Source organism: Pinus tabuliformis, chromosome 3_1 (assembly GCF_031772625.1).
Source record: "Pinus tabuliformis cultivar Carrire ecotype Pingquan chromosome 3_1, CPIR1, whole genome shotgun sequence".
Taxonomy (NCBI): Eukaryota; Viridiplantae; Streptophyta; class Pinopsida; order Pinales; family Pinaceae; genus Pinus; species Pinus tabuliformis.
Window position 1 is genome coordinate 679450470 of NC_142301.1, and position 15711 is coordinate 679466180.

Here is a 15711-nt window from a genome sequence, read left to right on the forward strand (position 1 = left end):
TACAATTATGTTCATCTTGTGGAGATTTTATCTCAATCTGATTCCCGAATTGAAATTTATTCCTACTTGAACTTTGCATAATCATATTATGCATCATCTGTAATGGACTACCACATTGAACCCATGTGGTATTCATGTGGCATCCACATGTGGCCCAGATGGCACAACCACATTAACCAATATGATTCCATTCTTGGAAGGTACCTACATGGCCTCCATGTGGGCGATGCCATGTCATCTCATGGATAGGGCTTTGAAATAATTAATTATTCCAATAAATGTGCTTTAAATCCTCTTTTCCTTCTACCTTGCATAGAGAAACTATTGTTGAGACCAATTCTAGCAACTTTATACTTTCTAGGTAGCCCTAGAATCAATGTCTTTCATCTAACTATTCTAATCATAAAATGTCATGTGGTAATCAGATGGTATTTAGATTTTTTTTTTTTTCAAATTTTATCTTTCATAATCATGAGTAAAAATCATTATCAACCCTTTAAAAGGAGATCAAATTTTCGTACCATTGTCACCAACCCTTTTTATTATCCAAATTAAATCTCTATACTATATCCAAAGTTCACTACATGCTTTCATGTCAATGTATATGCTCACCATTCTAGTTTGTCTACATCTTCTAACAGTTTTATACTAGCTCGTACCAAGTGAAAATGGAGATGGTTATATGGGCCATCCAATTACTCTAGCTATTTTAATGAACAACTTGCTTCTAAGAGGAGTAATCAATGGAATCTTGTGTGCTAGAGTATATGTTTCAAAGATTCATAGAATTGTTTGTTGAGGAAGGAAGATCCACAAATGAGGGTTTTGTTGTCAATGTTTCATTTAAGCCAATAAGAAGGTCTGTTATATAGAATGCTTGCATAATCCATGAAAATTTTAGATCTTTATCCATATGTAAATTAAATTCTAAACCAATCCAAATGTCACTTGTAATTCTAATAGAATTTCCATTCCCTTTTTGCTAACTAAAATGCAATCAAATAATAACAAAGGTATAAGAAATGACTTTGTTGGTATTCACCAAACATGAGAGGCATTAGTTTCCACCTTCATAATACATTGAATTCATTGCATGATTGGAGGAGGGTAGGTACATTTTCTTTATTATAACTTTGTGCCATAAACCTATACTTGAGATGAACTGCCAAAATCAACCTTACAGCTAGGGATTCTAAGAAAATTAAGATCCTTTAATATCCAACCAACCTATTCTTATGAAATTATCAAATTATTATTGCATGTAGTTGATATAGCTTTGGAAGAAATTTATTCCAACAAGTTTTCCACAATTCACAATTTTGTTGGAAAATTACAATCTAATTTAAGGAATTTACATTTTTTATTACAATAGCTTTGTATGTTGACAATGTCCTCAAGTTGATCATTGGCAACCTGGAAACAATGTTTCTCTATTGAACTCTCAATGTCGAGGGCCCCATTTTTCCTAGTCCATGTGTTGAGCCTTGAAAATGTCATTCATTTGCATTATACTTTCACTATTATGTCCATTATATCACCTCCATTTCACCTCCATTTCACTACTATGTCACCACATTCATCCCACTTTCATTATCATTGGGCCACCTTTATGTTTTTCCAATATTTATTATTTATAATCCTTTTAAGTGAATTTGTGGTTAAACATTAGAAAATAATGTGCATATGCTTATACCTAATAAATGGGTTGAGGTTGTTGACATGTGTAGGTTGAAAGGAGACTTCTAGAAGACCCTTATGTGGCACCCCAAGGCCAAATTCGAATTTGGTTGGAAAGAATCATGGGATCATGAAGATATGTGTCACATCTCCTAATTGTATTGTAACTCTAAAAAGACATGTGTCTTATGAGTTCCTATTTTGATTAGGACTCTAGAGGTAGAGGGAGAGATTCATGGATTCTCATTAATGAGATGGCTCTCATCTTTTTGTATAAATAGGAGATCTCTCTCCTTCATTTGCTAGTCTTTCCTTTTAGTCTTTTCTTAGTCCTTTTAGCTTGTTAATCCCATGGCTTTTGAAAGCTTTGGAGAGCTTTGTTGTACTTTGCACTTTTGAAGAAATTGAATAAAGCTTTGATGTTCTCAACATGGAAGGAGATGTGAAGTAGATGTCATGGAGCATATTAGGATGTAAGTAGAGTAGATTTCATTTTGTAAATATTGCTTTGTAGAATGTAAGGTAGATTAGATTTTCATTCATGCAATTTTAATTCATGCAAGTGTGTTTAATTTTGCTTTGATTTCATGACTAATGGCATATGTGATCATCTTGTCTATGTTGCTGACCTTTATTTTTCTAGTTTGATTTTCATTAGTTTCATTTCTTTAACTTGCACTTTACTTTCTGCTCTTAGTTATCAAGTTGTTCATCTATTGATGGTTCTTTTTCCATAATCAAATAACTTTATTGGAGCCAAAATATCACTTAGTACAGCTTGGTTTAGTTTGTTTTAAGACTCACATTGCTGACTTGTTCATAACTGTTATCACATGATAAATCTAGCTGAAAGGCAAAAAGGTTAAGAAAAGGTTAAAGTAGTGTGATTTGTCTCCTTTATGTAGTGTCACTTAGATTTCACATTTCATTTTCATTTTAAATCAGCAGTAGAGATACTGGGCCAATGTCATTAGTTCTTTATTTGATGTCTTTATTTTCCTTTAAGCATTTGATTTCATAGGTGGTAGGGGGCACCTGCACTTTAATTTCTTGTATTTCTTCTTCTGATTTTCATGTATATTAATGTACAGTTTGAATTACTGCATTTTATTTTCTTTTTAACATGTATATTATTGTACATAAATTGCTTTCAAGTTGATTGTAGATTAGTGATGCACATAGCCTTTTAATGAACTAATGACGTGATAGAATCATCTTGTCCTTTTGCTGAAGTAGCAAGGATACTGGGTCTCATAGTCATTCTCTCATTATTTGATTATTGCATTTTATTTTGATTGAACTAGTTGCATTAAAACACTTTAGAAAACCAACAAAAACAAAACCCCAAAAACAACATAAACTATAAAACAACGAAGTAAGAGAAAGGTTAACTAAGCACATATAGTGCACCACACTTCATCAGTTTACGATCTCCGGATTGATAATTTATGTAGAGCAATTTAAGACGTTAAATTGACTAGACATTTTGGCGTCGTTGCCAGGGAAGTGTAATTAGGAGACCTTATTTCTTACATCTAAAAAAAAATTATTAACAATTCTTGAGTATGCTCTCCTCCTGCACTTTGTATGATCTAGAGGATCAGAAAAAGGATTGTTAAGTAAAAAAGAAAAATAATAATTCTTGAGTATGCTCTCCTCTTGCACTTTGTGTGATCTGGAGGATCAGAAAAAGAATTGTTAAAAAAAATAAAAAAATTAGGAGACAAAATAAACTTCATCATTTCAATTGATTCAAGAAAAAGAAAAAAAAAAGAAAAAGAGAGAAGAAAAGAAATCTATAGCTATCTCCATTCCTAGCTTCCATTTTGGCTGAGAGAAAAAATAGATTGAATTGCATGGACTGCTGTGTTAAAATAAAAACTCTGTGTTTTTGGGATTTGGTTGGACTCTTGCTGATATGGCTTTCAAAGAAAGGATATGAAGGATTAACTGGATATCTTGTAGAATATAATAACAATGAGCTAAGGAAAATGATTAATGAGTTTGAAATTTTTGAGAAGATGAACTCCATATGGGAGATTCTCTTGCTGTTGTTCGTATTACTACTGAGGCAGCAGGAAGATTCAAGTTGCATTTCAAGAACAGTAAAGACATTTGAATCAGCTGGCAATTGTCTAACCAAAGAAGAAACTATTTGAAGTGATCGCTGTCCTTAGGATTTAGAAGGCATTTCAGAAACAACATGAAAAGAAGTAGATTATTGCAGTCAGGCATATACCATACAAATGCTGCGATTGGAAGGCTTGGAAAGAATCTTTTTTTTAACTGCTTCTGCTTTAGGTTTATACGTTTTACACGGAGACTATCAAACCAGCCATCAAATTCTTTCACAACAGGCTAAGGAATTGTTTAATACCCTCGATGGTCGAATCTCAGAATTGGAAAAGCTGAAAGAGAATGCAGCATCATCATCTCACCAACAGCCCTCTGAGCAGGTTGGCTAAAAATAATTGACCAGTTTTTTGAAGATGCAGCCACCATTTGGTGTTCAGATGACTACATTGACATGTTGCATTTTTCCTTTATATCTGGATGATAGCATCTCCTCCCTTGACTGATTCATTTTTTATTGATTTTTCCCTCTGAGATTTAATCTTACAGCCGAGTGCAACGAACGCAAAACAGTTAACTCAGAAAAACGCAAAACCTGAAAAACGTCAAACTTCACACCTTTGATTCTCCAAAATAGGGAGGAATTTCAAAAAAATAAAACATGGGTTTTTTTGCCAGGTGGGTTAATTAGATAACCCAGAAACTGTTTGAGGAAATTCGTGGCGGCCTGGGAGAAATCTTCAGTTCTTTGGAGCCTCTTTCTTGCTGCCGCGTAAAAAAACCTGGAGTTGAATTGATTAAAATGTGCTCCGCGTGCCTGAGGAGGAGAAATCCAAATAGGAATCGCATATGCTGTTATTCAAGCTTGATTGCATGTGTTTAATAACTAACAGTCCACGTGTAACTGTGTTTCAGTTTCAGCCATCAATAAAGACGTGTTTTAAACTCATACGGCTCTGTTACAGCCGCATAACTCCCGTGCTTGTCTTCCACTCTTTCACCTTCACGTCTCTGTTTTAAACCCCGAATTGCTATAGTTGGCATGGGCTCGTATTCTTATTTCTGTGTAGTTGACAATCAGTCAAAACAAAGTGAGCCGCTTGCACAACTGTTTCAGATCAATGATGGTGACATCAAAAGGATTGTTCTATGCACTTGCATTGAAGGTTGATGTTGCAGATACTGTAGGATGTGGAGATAGCTTTGCAACTACTATTGTTGTTGGTTATATAAATTTGATGCCTATAATAACCACTCTAGTATTGACAAATGCTGTTGGTGATGCTACAGCAATGGGCTGTGGGGCAGGCCGGAATGTTGCAACCAAAGAAAAAGTTTGTGAACTGCTTCAAAAGTAAACAATGACTACGAGGATTTCTGGAGAAGAATACGTGCCCCTGAGTATTTTGAACCGTGAATTGCACTAGTTAAGTTAATTGTCTTGAAGGGGTACATTTTTTCTTTTCCACGCACACAACCACTCCATTTCACAGCACTTTCTACACTCTGCACTTTCCGCAGCCAATACAGCATTTCCGCAGCCAATCCCAGATTCTGCAGCTGTTTTGTTAAACTCTAGGTTGCAGGTGTCATCAGGAAAAACAAGTCACATGGGTAGCTAGGGAAATGTTGGTACATGGATGATGTCCTATTCATTCGATCAAATTTGATGAAAAAGACCCCGGTCAAAGGGAAGTCAAATTGTGTGTTATCACAAAGTCGCCACACTGAGTCGCTGCATGTCAAGAAAAAGTAAAAATTTTGAATCAATGAAATGAACAAGTTATTTTCTCACTTTTCTAAAGGTATTGATTAATTTTGGACTGATAATGAAAGATGAATGGCTAACTTTTTATTCAAGATTTTTAGCTACAGAACTGTGCACATTCCGCAGCTAAAGTCCAATTCCGCAGCCAGAAAAACCTCATTGTTCAAATCAGCCTATCTTTCTCATACAAAATTAGATTTTGATGATTTAAGTACCATTGGAAAGATCTCAACAAGATCTATACAATGAGAAATATATCATTAGAGTTTGAAATGGCAAATAATGAAATAAATTGCTGAAAAGAAGCAACATCAACTTGAGGCACTAATTCCAAAGCAGGTATAAATTCTTTTGATTTTTCCTTTGAGAACTTGTTTCATTAATAAAAATTCTTAGTTTTGTGTGTAAATATCATAACTAGAGAGATTGATCACCTCTCTCCTTTGATAATCTTACATTCCATTGCAGAAGAAGTATTAGTTTTTTTGCAGGTTTCAGGAGGAAGGACAAATGACTACAAGAGAATGGTGTCTCTCTAAGAGACCAATTTGTTTCATAAGAGGATGATCAGCAACAAAGAGGAAATATGTTGATGTAAAATCAGATCCAAACACTTGAAAAACTTTCAGATACTATTGTCTCCATCACATCCATTCATCACATCCATACTTCATAATAAACCATTCACCTCATTCCACTCCATACTTTTCACTTACATTCACATACACTTTCCATCTCTTTTTGTCCATTCATAACCCACAAATAAAAGCAAGAGGCTCATTCACATGCTTATTGCCATTGCCATTTATGTTCTCCATTGCCATCTCCCATTTTCACTTTCCATCCCTTGTCATTTTCATTCTGCAAATAAGCTCTGCTTCAATGCAAATTATTGAGTCCATAGTCCTTTGAGTCTAAGTTCTTTGTAAAAACACCTTGAGGCTTGCATGCCTTAATGGCAAGTCCTCCTGCTGACAAACAATGGGAATACATTAATGTCCCTTGTTCGTTAGATCTTCTAGGTGACTCGACATCAGCAAATTCATTCGTACCTAGCAAGATGTGTTTGGGCATCTTGACTCTCATTGTCATCAATGGTGAGAGTTCTCGTGTTGACTAGTGGCATCCATTAATGGCCACTAAGCCAACAATTCCCTACTATGTTCGACATCAGAACATATTTTCACATAGTAGGAATTGTGCCAATGAGTTTTGAAGACATGAAGACTATTATTTTCAGCATTTTGGAGCAGATTCAACAAGTTTTAGTAGAAGCAATAAAAAGTCATCTTATCTCTCTATCCATGACTCCTCTTGATCAGCCACTTGAAGAAGAAAATGATCAGAAGTTTTCAGTCACCACACATACAACTCATCCATTCCAAAGGGTAAGTGAAGGTATGGAATTTTCTAACTTTTAACCATAGAATTCCATAAAAAGCTAGAATGATAATTGTTGGAAAAACATTTCTCTTCCTCATTTCATAAAATTGCCAATACCATCAGTTGGGGGGGGAATACATTCATATTCATATCTTGCCATGTCCATATCATATTCAAGAGCTCACATACTTTCAACATATATTAATTATTACATTGCTATTATGAGCATACAATGGCTTTTGAAAAAGTGCTTAAAGGATAAATTGGATACAAACAAAATCATGGTTGTCACACAAGAACCAACCATCATGCAATCCAATAAAGATATACTTTGCAACAATAATCAAAATATCATTATGCAAAGTTCAAAGATCAAAATAGAAGGCAACAAAAAAATGGTTGTAACACAAGAACCAACCATGTTGCAATTCAAGTGAAACACTTTGCAGAAATATGAAGTTATCAAATGATATCTGCAAAGTTAAGCCAAAGCTCAAGGATCAAAAGAGTTAATGTAATATATATTGCATGAGGACATGCAATAGCTTCAGTTGGGGGGTATGTTGAGTCTTGAAAATGTCATTCATTTTCATTATACTTTCACTATTATGTCCATTATATCACCTCCATTTCACCTCCATTTCACTACTATGTCACCACATTCATCCCACTTTCATTATCATTGGGCCACCTTTATGTTTTTCCAATATTTATTATTTCTAAGCCTTTTAAGTGAATTTGTGGTTAAACATTAGAAAATAATGTGCATATGCTTATACCTAACAAATGGGTTGAGGTTGTTGACATGTGTAGGTTGAAAGGAGACTTCTAGAAGACCCTTATGTGGCACCCCAAGGCCAAATTCGAATTTGGTTGGAAAGAATCATGGGATCATGAGGATATGTGTCACATCTCCTAATTGTATTGTAACTCTAAAAAGACATGTGTCTTATCAGTTCCTATTTTGATTAGGACTCTAGAGGTAGAGGGAGAGATTCATGGATTCTCATTAATGAGATGGCTCTCATCTTTTTGTATAAATAGGAGATCTCTCTCCTTCATTTGCTAGTCTTTCCTTTTAGTCTTTTCTTAGTCCTTTTAGCTTGTTAGTCCCATGGCTTTTGAAAGCTTTGGAGAGCTTTGTTGTACTTTGCACTTTTGAAGAAATTGAATAAAGCTTTGATGTTCTCAACATGGAAGGAGATGTGAAGTAGATGTCATGGAGCATATTAGGATGTAAGTAGAGTAGATTTCATTTTGTAAATATTTCTTTGTAGAATGTAAGGTAGATTAGATTTTCATTCATGCAATTTTAATTCATGCAAGTGTGTTTAATTTTGCTTTGATTTCATGACTAATGGCATATGTTATCATCTTGTCTATGTTGATGACCTTTATTTTTCTAGTTTGATTTTCATTAGTATCATTTCTTTAACTTGCACTTTACTTTCTTCTCTTAGTTATCAAGTTGTTCATCTATTGATGGTTCTTTTTCCATAATCAAATAACTTTATTGGAGCCAAAATATCACTTAGTACAGCTTGGTTTAGTTTGTTTTAAGACTCACATTGCTAACTTGTTCATAACTGTTATCACATGATAAATCTAGCTGAAAGGCAAAAAGGTTAAGAAAAGGTTAAAGTATTGTGATTTGTCTCCTTTATGTAGTGTCACTTAGATTTCACATTTCATTTTCATTTTAAATCAGCAGCAGAGATACTGGGCCGATGTCATTAGTTATTTATTTGATGTCTTTATTTTCCTTTAAGCATTTGATTTCATAGGTGGTAGGGGGGCCCTGCACTTTAATTTCTTGTATTTCTTTTTCTGATTTTCATGTATATTAATGTACAGTTTGAATTACTGCATTTTATTTTCTTTTTAACATGTATATTATTGTACATAAATTGCTTTCAAGTTGATTGTAGATTAGTGATGCACATAGTCTTTTAATGAACTAATGACGTGATAGAATCATCTTGTCCTTTTGCTGAAGCAACAAGGATACTGGGTCTCATAGTCATTCTCTCATTATTTGATTATTGCATTTTATTTTGAATGAACTAGTTGCATTAAAACACTTTAGAAAACCAACAAGAACAAAACCCCAAAAACAACATAAACTATAAAACAACGAAGTAAGAGAAAGGTTAACTAAGCACATATAGTGCACCACACTTCATCAATTTACGATCCCCGGATTGATAATTTATGTAGAGCAATTTAAGACATTAAATTGACTAGACACCATGTCTTCAAACATGTACTTTCATCTTATTTGTCATTATTAATATATTGCACATTGTTGCATCCACTTCTAGATTTTAAACTATACCAATTTTCTACACTAATTTTATTACTTGGATATAAAATCCATTTTTAGAAATCACTTACTCTTTAGTAGATACAATAATGTAAAGCCTAGTGCTTGGATCATGCACATAATTTCTCATAAAAATAATTGAATTTGAGGGGCAAAAACAGTCCATTTTCAAATTATGGGATACCTTCTCTAGCACTACACAAAGACATGTTGATATTTGAGTTTACCAACCATTTAGGGAAGTAAGGTTGGATTAGTGTCCATATCTAAAGAGGTTCTGGTGTTACCACCTATAGGGTTACCCTATTCAGTACTAGTGTTACCCCCTATAGAGTTACCCTATTAAGGACTAGTGTTACCACCTATAGGGTTACCCTAGTTAGGACTAGTGTTACTGCCTAGGTTTCTGCTACCTACATTAATGCCTGACATGGTAGTGATTTAGGGTTTGGAAGATGTGTAATAAAAGGAGGAACTCAAGGAATAAGAGGAACTAGAGTCTATACATGGACTAGAGGTGGAGGACGGGATCGAGGAACCCTTACTTGTCGAGCAACAGTAAGAGAATCTCCTAAAGGAAACTAGTGGTGAAGCCCACGAAGTCTCCGTGACAATCATTTAGGGGGTGAAATGGTGTCAGGAAAAAATAAAACTTGAAATACTATGGGGAGAGGATAAAGAAAGAAAGTAAACATGAGAACCAACCAAAACAAAACAAGGAAATAAACACACAATATCCATGGCTATCCAGGAAATGGCAAGGCTAGGAAAATCAACTGTCAATCTAGACTATCCTCCTTGCCAGTGATAGATCATAACTAAGAAACCACATGCATGTGTCATGCACGCAAAAAATAGTGAGGAACATATACATGCAGCTCAGAACTTGCAAGAAAAATTGCTGTAGCTTCTAATCCCAATGCCCTCTTGCACTTTCCTACTCCTCCTTTTCCTTCTTGCTCCAAAAATTCAAGTATTCCATGCACTCCAAGAGTGCTTCAAGAAATCTCTAAGTATCCAAGAGTATAAGAGAGAGAATAGAAGAGAGCTCCACCAAAAACTATGAAAATCTTACCAACTGATCCTCAGAAGCATTTTAATGAATGAGGCCTCTATTTTCTTCATTTTCCTCCTCGCATGCAATCTGTGACCTTTCAGCTCCTTTTTCTCCTAATTTCCATTATTTTCATAAATAATTTCCAATTAATGCCTCATGCCTTTCCAAAACCTTAGCCATTTCATTTTCCAATTCCCTTAGCCATAATAAACTAAATCAACACCCACTAGGATGTTTCTCCCACCATTCATCTTGGAATACGTGTCCCATCGACCATGGCCTTATAGATTTTTTACATGGAATTTTCTCCAAGTCTATTACATAACCCTCCCCCTTTGGGGGAACATCATCCTCGGTGTTCAATGAAAGGTCTATAATCATTAAGATTGCTGAAAAAAAACATACTTCTCATGGAGCTTTATAACATAGCTCATTGCAGTATTTACAATGACCATTGTTGAAACATGATAAACATACCATTTACTGGAGCTTTATAACACATCTCATCACTGTATTTACAATAACCACATATACACATACATATTTTCTTCCACCAACAAATAACCATATTATCTATGGAGCTTTATAAATCCATCTTGATACAATATTTACAATAATACACATATATGCGCATTTTCTCAACTAGTAAATAAAAATGATACAATTGCCACATCCACAACAAGAGAATCCAAAACCGCACAAATCCACCCTCGAAGTAAAACCAATATTCACCTCCTTCCCAAGAAGTTCGGAATCCACTGCTAAAGTCAAATTTGCATCCATTGTCCAACACTATGATCCCACGCCACTTGTCTTCTCAATGATAGTTATTGGCTCATTTTCTGAGGGCGCACTTCCAATTCGCATTTGATTCTGTCTAGAAATTCTAATGACCAAAACAAATCCATCCCTAATCTTCCCTTTTTTGCTACACAATCCCTTGGGAAATATGCTCAACCCCTTCCGTGGAGTCACTCACCTTCCAAGTTCCACTGGCACCCCCATCCCAGATAGTCCATCCCTTGGAAAGGCTTCTTGGCATCGAAAGATACAAAACCAAGCCATATACCTGCCTCAAACCATCATACCAGTCATATCATGCTCATGGAAATCAATGGACATTATTAGGTACCATTGTCCCACAATGGCCTTGCTCCTGAAGTTCTTGACCAACATATTGATGCATTTTTCTATTCCTTTTGTTGACACTACTAATTTTTGTAGTCAATTTCAACCACCCAACCAAGCATGTACATGCATTCTTGTACCAAGCACATAATCTACATTAGTTTTAAAATAAATTGAAATAAATTCAAAACATACCTCATTGTAGCTCATCAATAAGGTACACTTGCAATATCGTTTACTTCCTGTCACAACAAGTCAAACTATCATCTTTGACCAAATCGTCATGTATGAATATGTCACATTAGGTTGGCTCAAATCAAAACCATCATAGATCAAAATCATAACTCACATGTACCCATCATGAACCAGAATCGTAAATCACATGTAATCATCATAGACCAGAATCATAAATAACATGCATAATTAAACTGAAATAAAATGCTGATACTTATCCTTAGTCGATCCTTAGCTTCTACCTTTTCTTTATTCTGTACACACTCTGGATCAGTTGTAAGACTCGATAAACACCAATTTCCTTCTCCTCAACTATGTGCACACACATATAGTGTATATCCCACACATACAACCACACACGACATACCACACAATGCAATACATGGATCTACACCTGACATACAACAGATACATCTACACCTAGTGTACAACACAACATGATACATACTCCTACATCTGGTGTATGACACAACAAAACATGTATATGTACACAATATACATCACAAGACATACATTTTGTACACAACCTACAATGCCACAAAATGCATACACATACAACTGATATACAACACAAATCATACATTTATACTCGATGTGTAATGCCACACAATACATGTACCCACAAAGAGTGCAACAAAATGAATACACATGTCATGATATGATGACTACACAATGCACGTAGATAGTACTGCATGTACACAACACAACATGTATGACATGCAAATAATACTACACATACACTAGTACCATATGTTCCACATGTAGACAGTACCACCTGTACACCAAAACCACCTGCACAACGTGTGTACAACATCACATGTACACGACACCACTTGTACACAATGCCACATGCATTACATGTACCAAAAACCACCTACACATAACACCACTTCTATAACATGTATACAACACGGCATGCACACAACGGCACTTGTTCAATCATGCGCACAACACCATATGTACATAGCACCACATGTACAACATGCACACAACACCACATGTACATAGCACTACATATCCAACATGTACATAGCATCATTTGTGCACACCACTGCATATCCAACATGCGTAGAGCACCATATGCACACAACACTATTTCTACCACCTTGTAGATAATCATTGCATAACAACATATACACACACTATATACATACAACACTTCATGCACATAACATCACAGATCCAACATGTACAACATATGCACAAGAATAGTACCTCACATCCAAAACCACATTGTCTCTACCAAGAAAGCTTTCTTCCATTGTCTTATCCATGCCTGTCCCAACATGTCGTAGACCACACTGCTTTCATTTTGCTGATGCATCCCTCAAAACTACTTGTCATAACATAAGCATAGGTATAATACAAGCATGAAATATCAATTCATATCCAAATGATAATGACCTCATATATTTTTCATGACTACTCTTCCAAATTGATTCCTTGTAAGACCAGGAACCTATTCATGTCATTTTCCTCCATAAGCAATCATTCCTCCACAAGAAGGATTCCTGATGACCCTGTCAGAGAGTGACATAGATACATAGATACATATATACATACACATAGACAAGCATTAGCATAAATAATCATGATCTTGTTAGGCAACAATATGAATACATACACATACATACATATAAACATTAACATAAAATAATAATGATCTAGTTAGTCAATGAAACACATATATACATTTATACACATATAGATATCAACATAATCATGATCCCAACATAATTGCATAAGGTTAAGGTTAAGGGAAATTTCGTATTTGTTCATAGCATGCACATGATTTAGAACAATCATTCCCAAGATAGCCAAGGCACCTGACACCTCAAATCCATTTACTTTACCCTTCCTGGTTACATTTCTCATGATTGTCCTGTCATCATCCATTTACAATAATGGACCCAATCAATCCAATCGACTATCATAGTCTTACCTTCCGCTACGCTTACTCATGCACAAAGCTTCATCTGAGTCTTTCATTACCTATTGGGTACCACACAGCTCTCCCTTATCTCCATTAAATTTCCTCCTTCCCCAACTATTTCCCAAGACACTTAAAACAATAAAGGAAAGACTGAGAATAAAACAAGAAGAAAACCATGGAAAACCAACAACAATACAACACCACAAACAAAGTGCCATAATTATGCACCTAACACAATCAAAATCTCCATTCAAGTGAAACAAACACAAAATACCAAAATCATAAGACTAACAAAAAACACCATGACACAATCCCCATGGTTCCCAAGGAATGCTCAACCTGAGCCTTCTTAAGAATTTCATGGTAGTTTCCTTTCCATGCAATCCCCTGCATAATATTGCCATAAACACATAATTTTCAATGCATAACTAAACATAATGACATACTAGTTAGCCTACCTTGTTGTTCCAAGCACATTTCTTGCAACTTAACACATCCACGCCATCTCTCATGGGACTCCAATTCCCTTGACAGATCCACTTACAACTAGAGATTGGATAATATACTTATCAAGTACATGTTCATGATTATAAGACATATCCACATAATGTGAGACAAAATCAAGGTTAAGAATACTTCCTGTATGTGAGGCAATCATTCGTTTGGAATTAGGGTTTCCAAACATAGCCAAAGGAATTTTTTTCTAGTTCATTTCTTTTGCCCTTTTTACCTTGTTACAATCGATGCTTATTATGTATTGTCACATCACCCAACTCTTACTTATATAAACATATCATCTATTACCTTTTCATACTAATACTAAACATGTTTCTTGCAATTGTTTACCCATGTCAATCACACATTCCAAATATCAAGACAATCATATCTGTCAATTTGAAATCAACCTTTACAAACAATCATGTCATAATCCATATTCAAATCATAGTCATTAGACATAATGCTACAACTATCACCTACTATACTCAAGTACATATCAACTCTCCCAACAGATATGTTTTAATACAATCATCTCAAAACAACATCATTGGAACACATACTTGTATTATGCAACTCATCAAACATTCAACCAACTTGTATACCATTTTAAATATATCAACTAGATGAGGGGAGGCTATCTTGTCTATACAATAAACCTAGTTAGCAAGATATACATTTACAACATGTCAACTCAAACATAAATAAGATCATGATATCCATAACACTAACTAACTAACATGTTCACATCATAAACTCCTAGCATTTATCATTCATGCATAACAACCACGTGTGTAAAGTGATCACAAATATGTCAGCTCATACCTAAATATCATAATCATATCCATCTGCATAGTCCAATCCAATTTAGCATGATAAATATAACATGATCATCAAGTTATCTAACATAAAACAAAAATAGCGATGCATACAAGCACATGTTACTATCAATCATGACACATGTCCATGTGACTATACTAATCAACTATCATCTATCATGTATGTAACCATAACATCAAAAACATGTACATAAACCTAATGTATATAAACCTAATGCATATGACAATCCTTAACTTAGATACATGCATGTCAAACATACAATACATGTATGACGATATGCTCTTGGCTCGAGGTCCAATGTTGCAACTCCACTTTAATGATTTGCATCTCCTATTCTTTCTCAGCCAACACATTAGCATCATAACAACCAATAGCACCATAATAACCTAAATTTTCATACAATGACTTCATAAGGCATTTTTCACCTACTATTCATGCATAACTTTAACCAAGACTATACATGCATAACAACTACATATAGAGATATACCACATGAGTGCCAAATCATATACATGCCATTCTATCTAGACTTTAGTCATCAATGCATGACCATATCAACTACACAAACCATGACCTCATGCATGAAAGTAACAACCACCTCACATGCATTTGATAACATGTGAACACTGACGTGCATAACAATGCATGACAAGGCATGACAAGGCATGTATGCGAATGGAACCCTATAGTCACTCCCACAATGCCTACGAGGGGGAGACTATTGTCCTTTTCAGCTGATCTAGGAGGATCTTGTCAATTCAGCATGATTGTAGTCTTTAGTGGTTCAAAGTGGAAGTGAT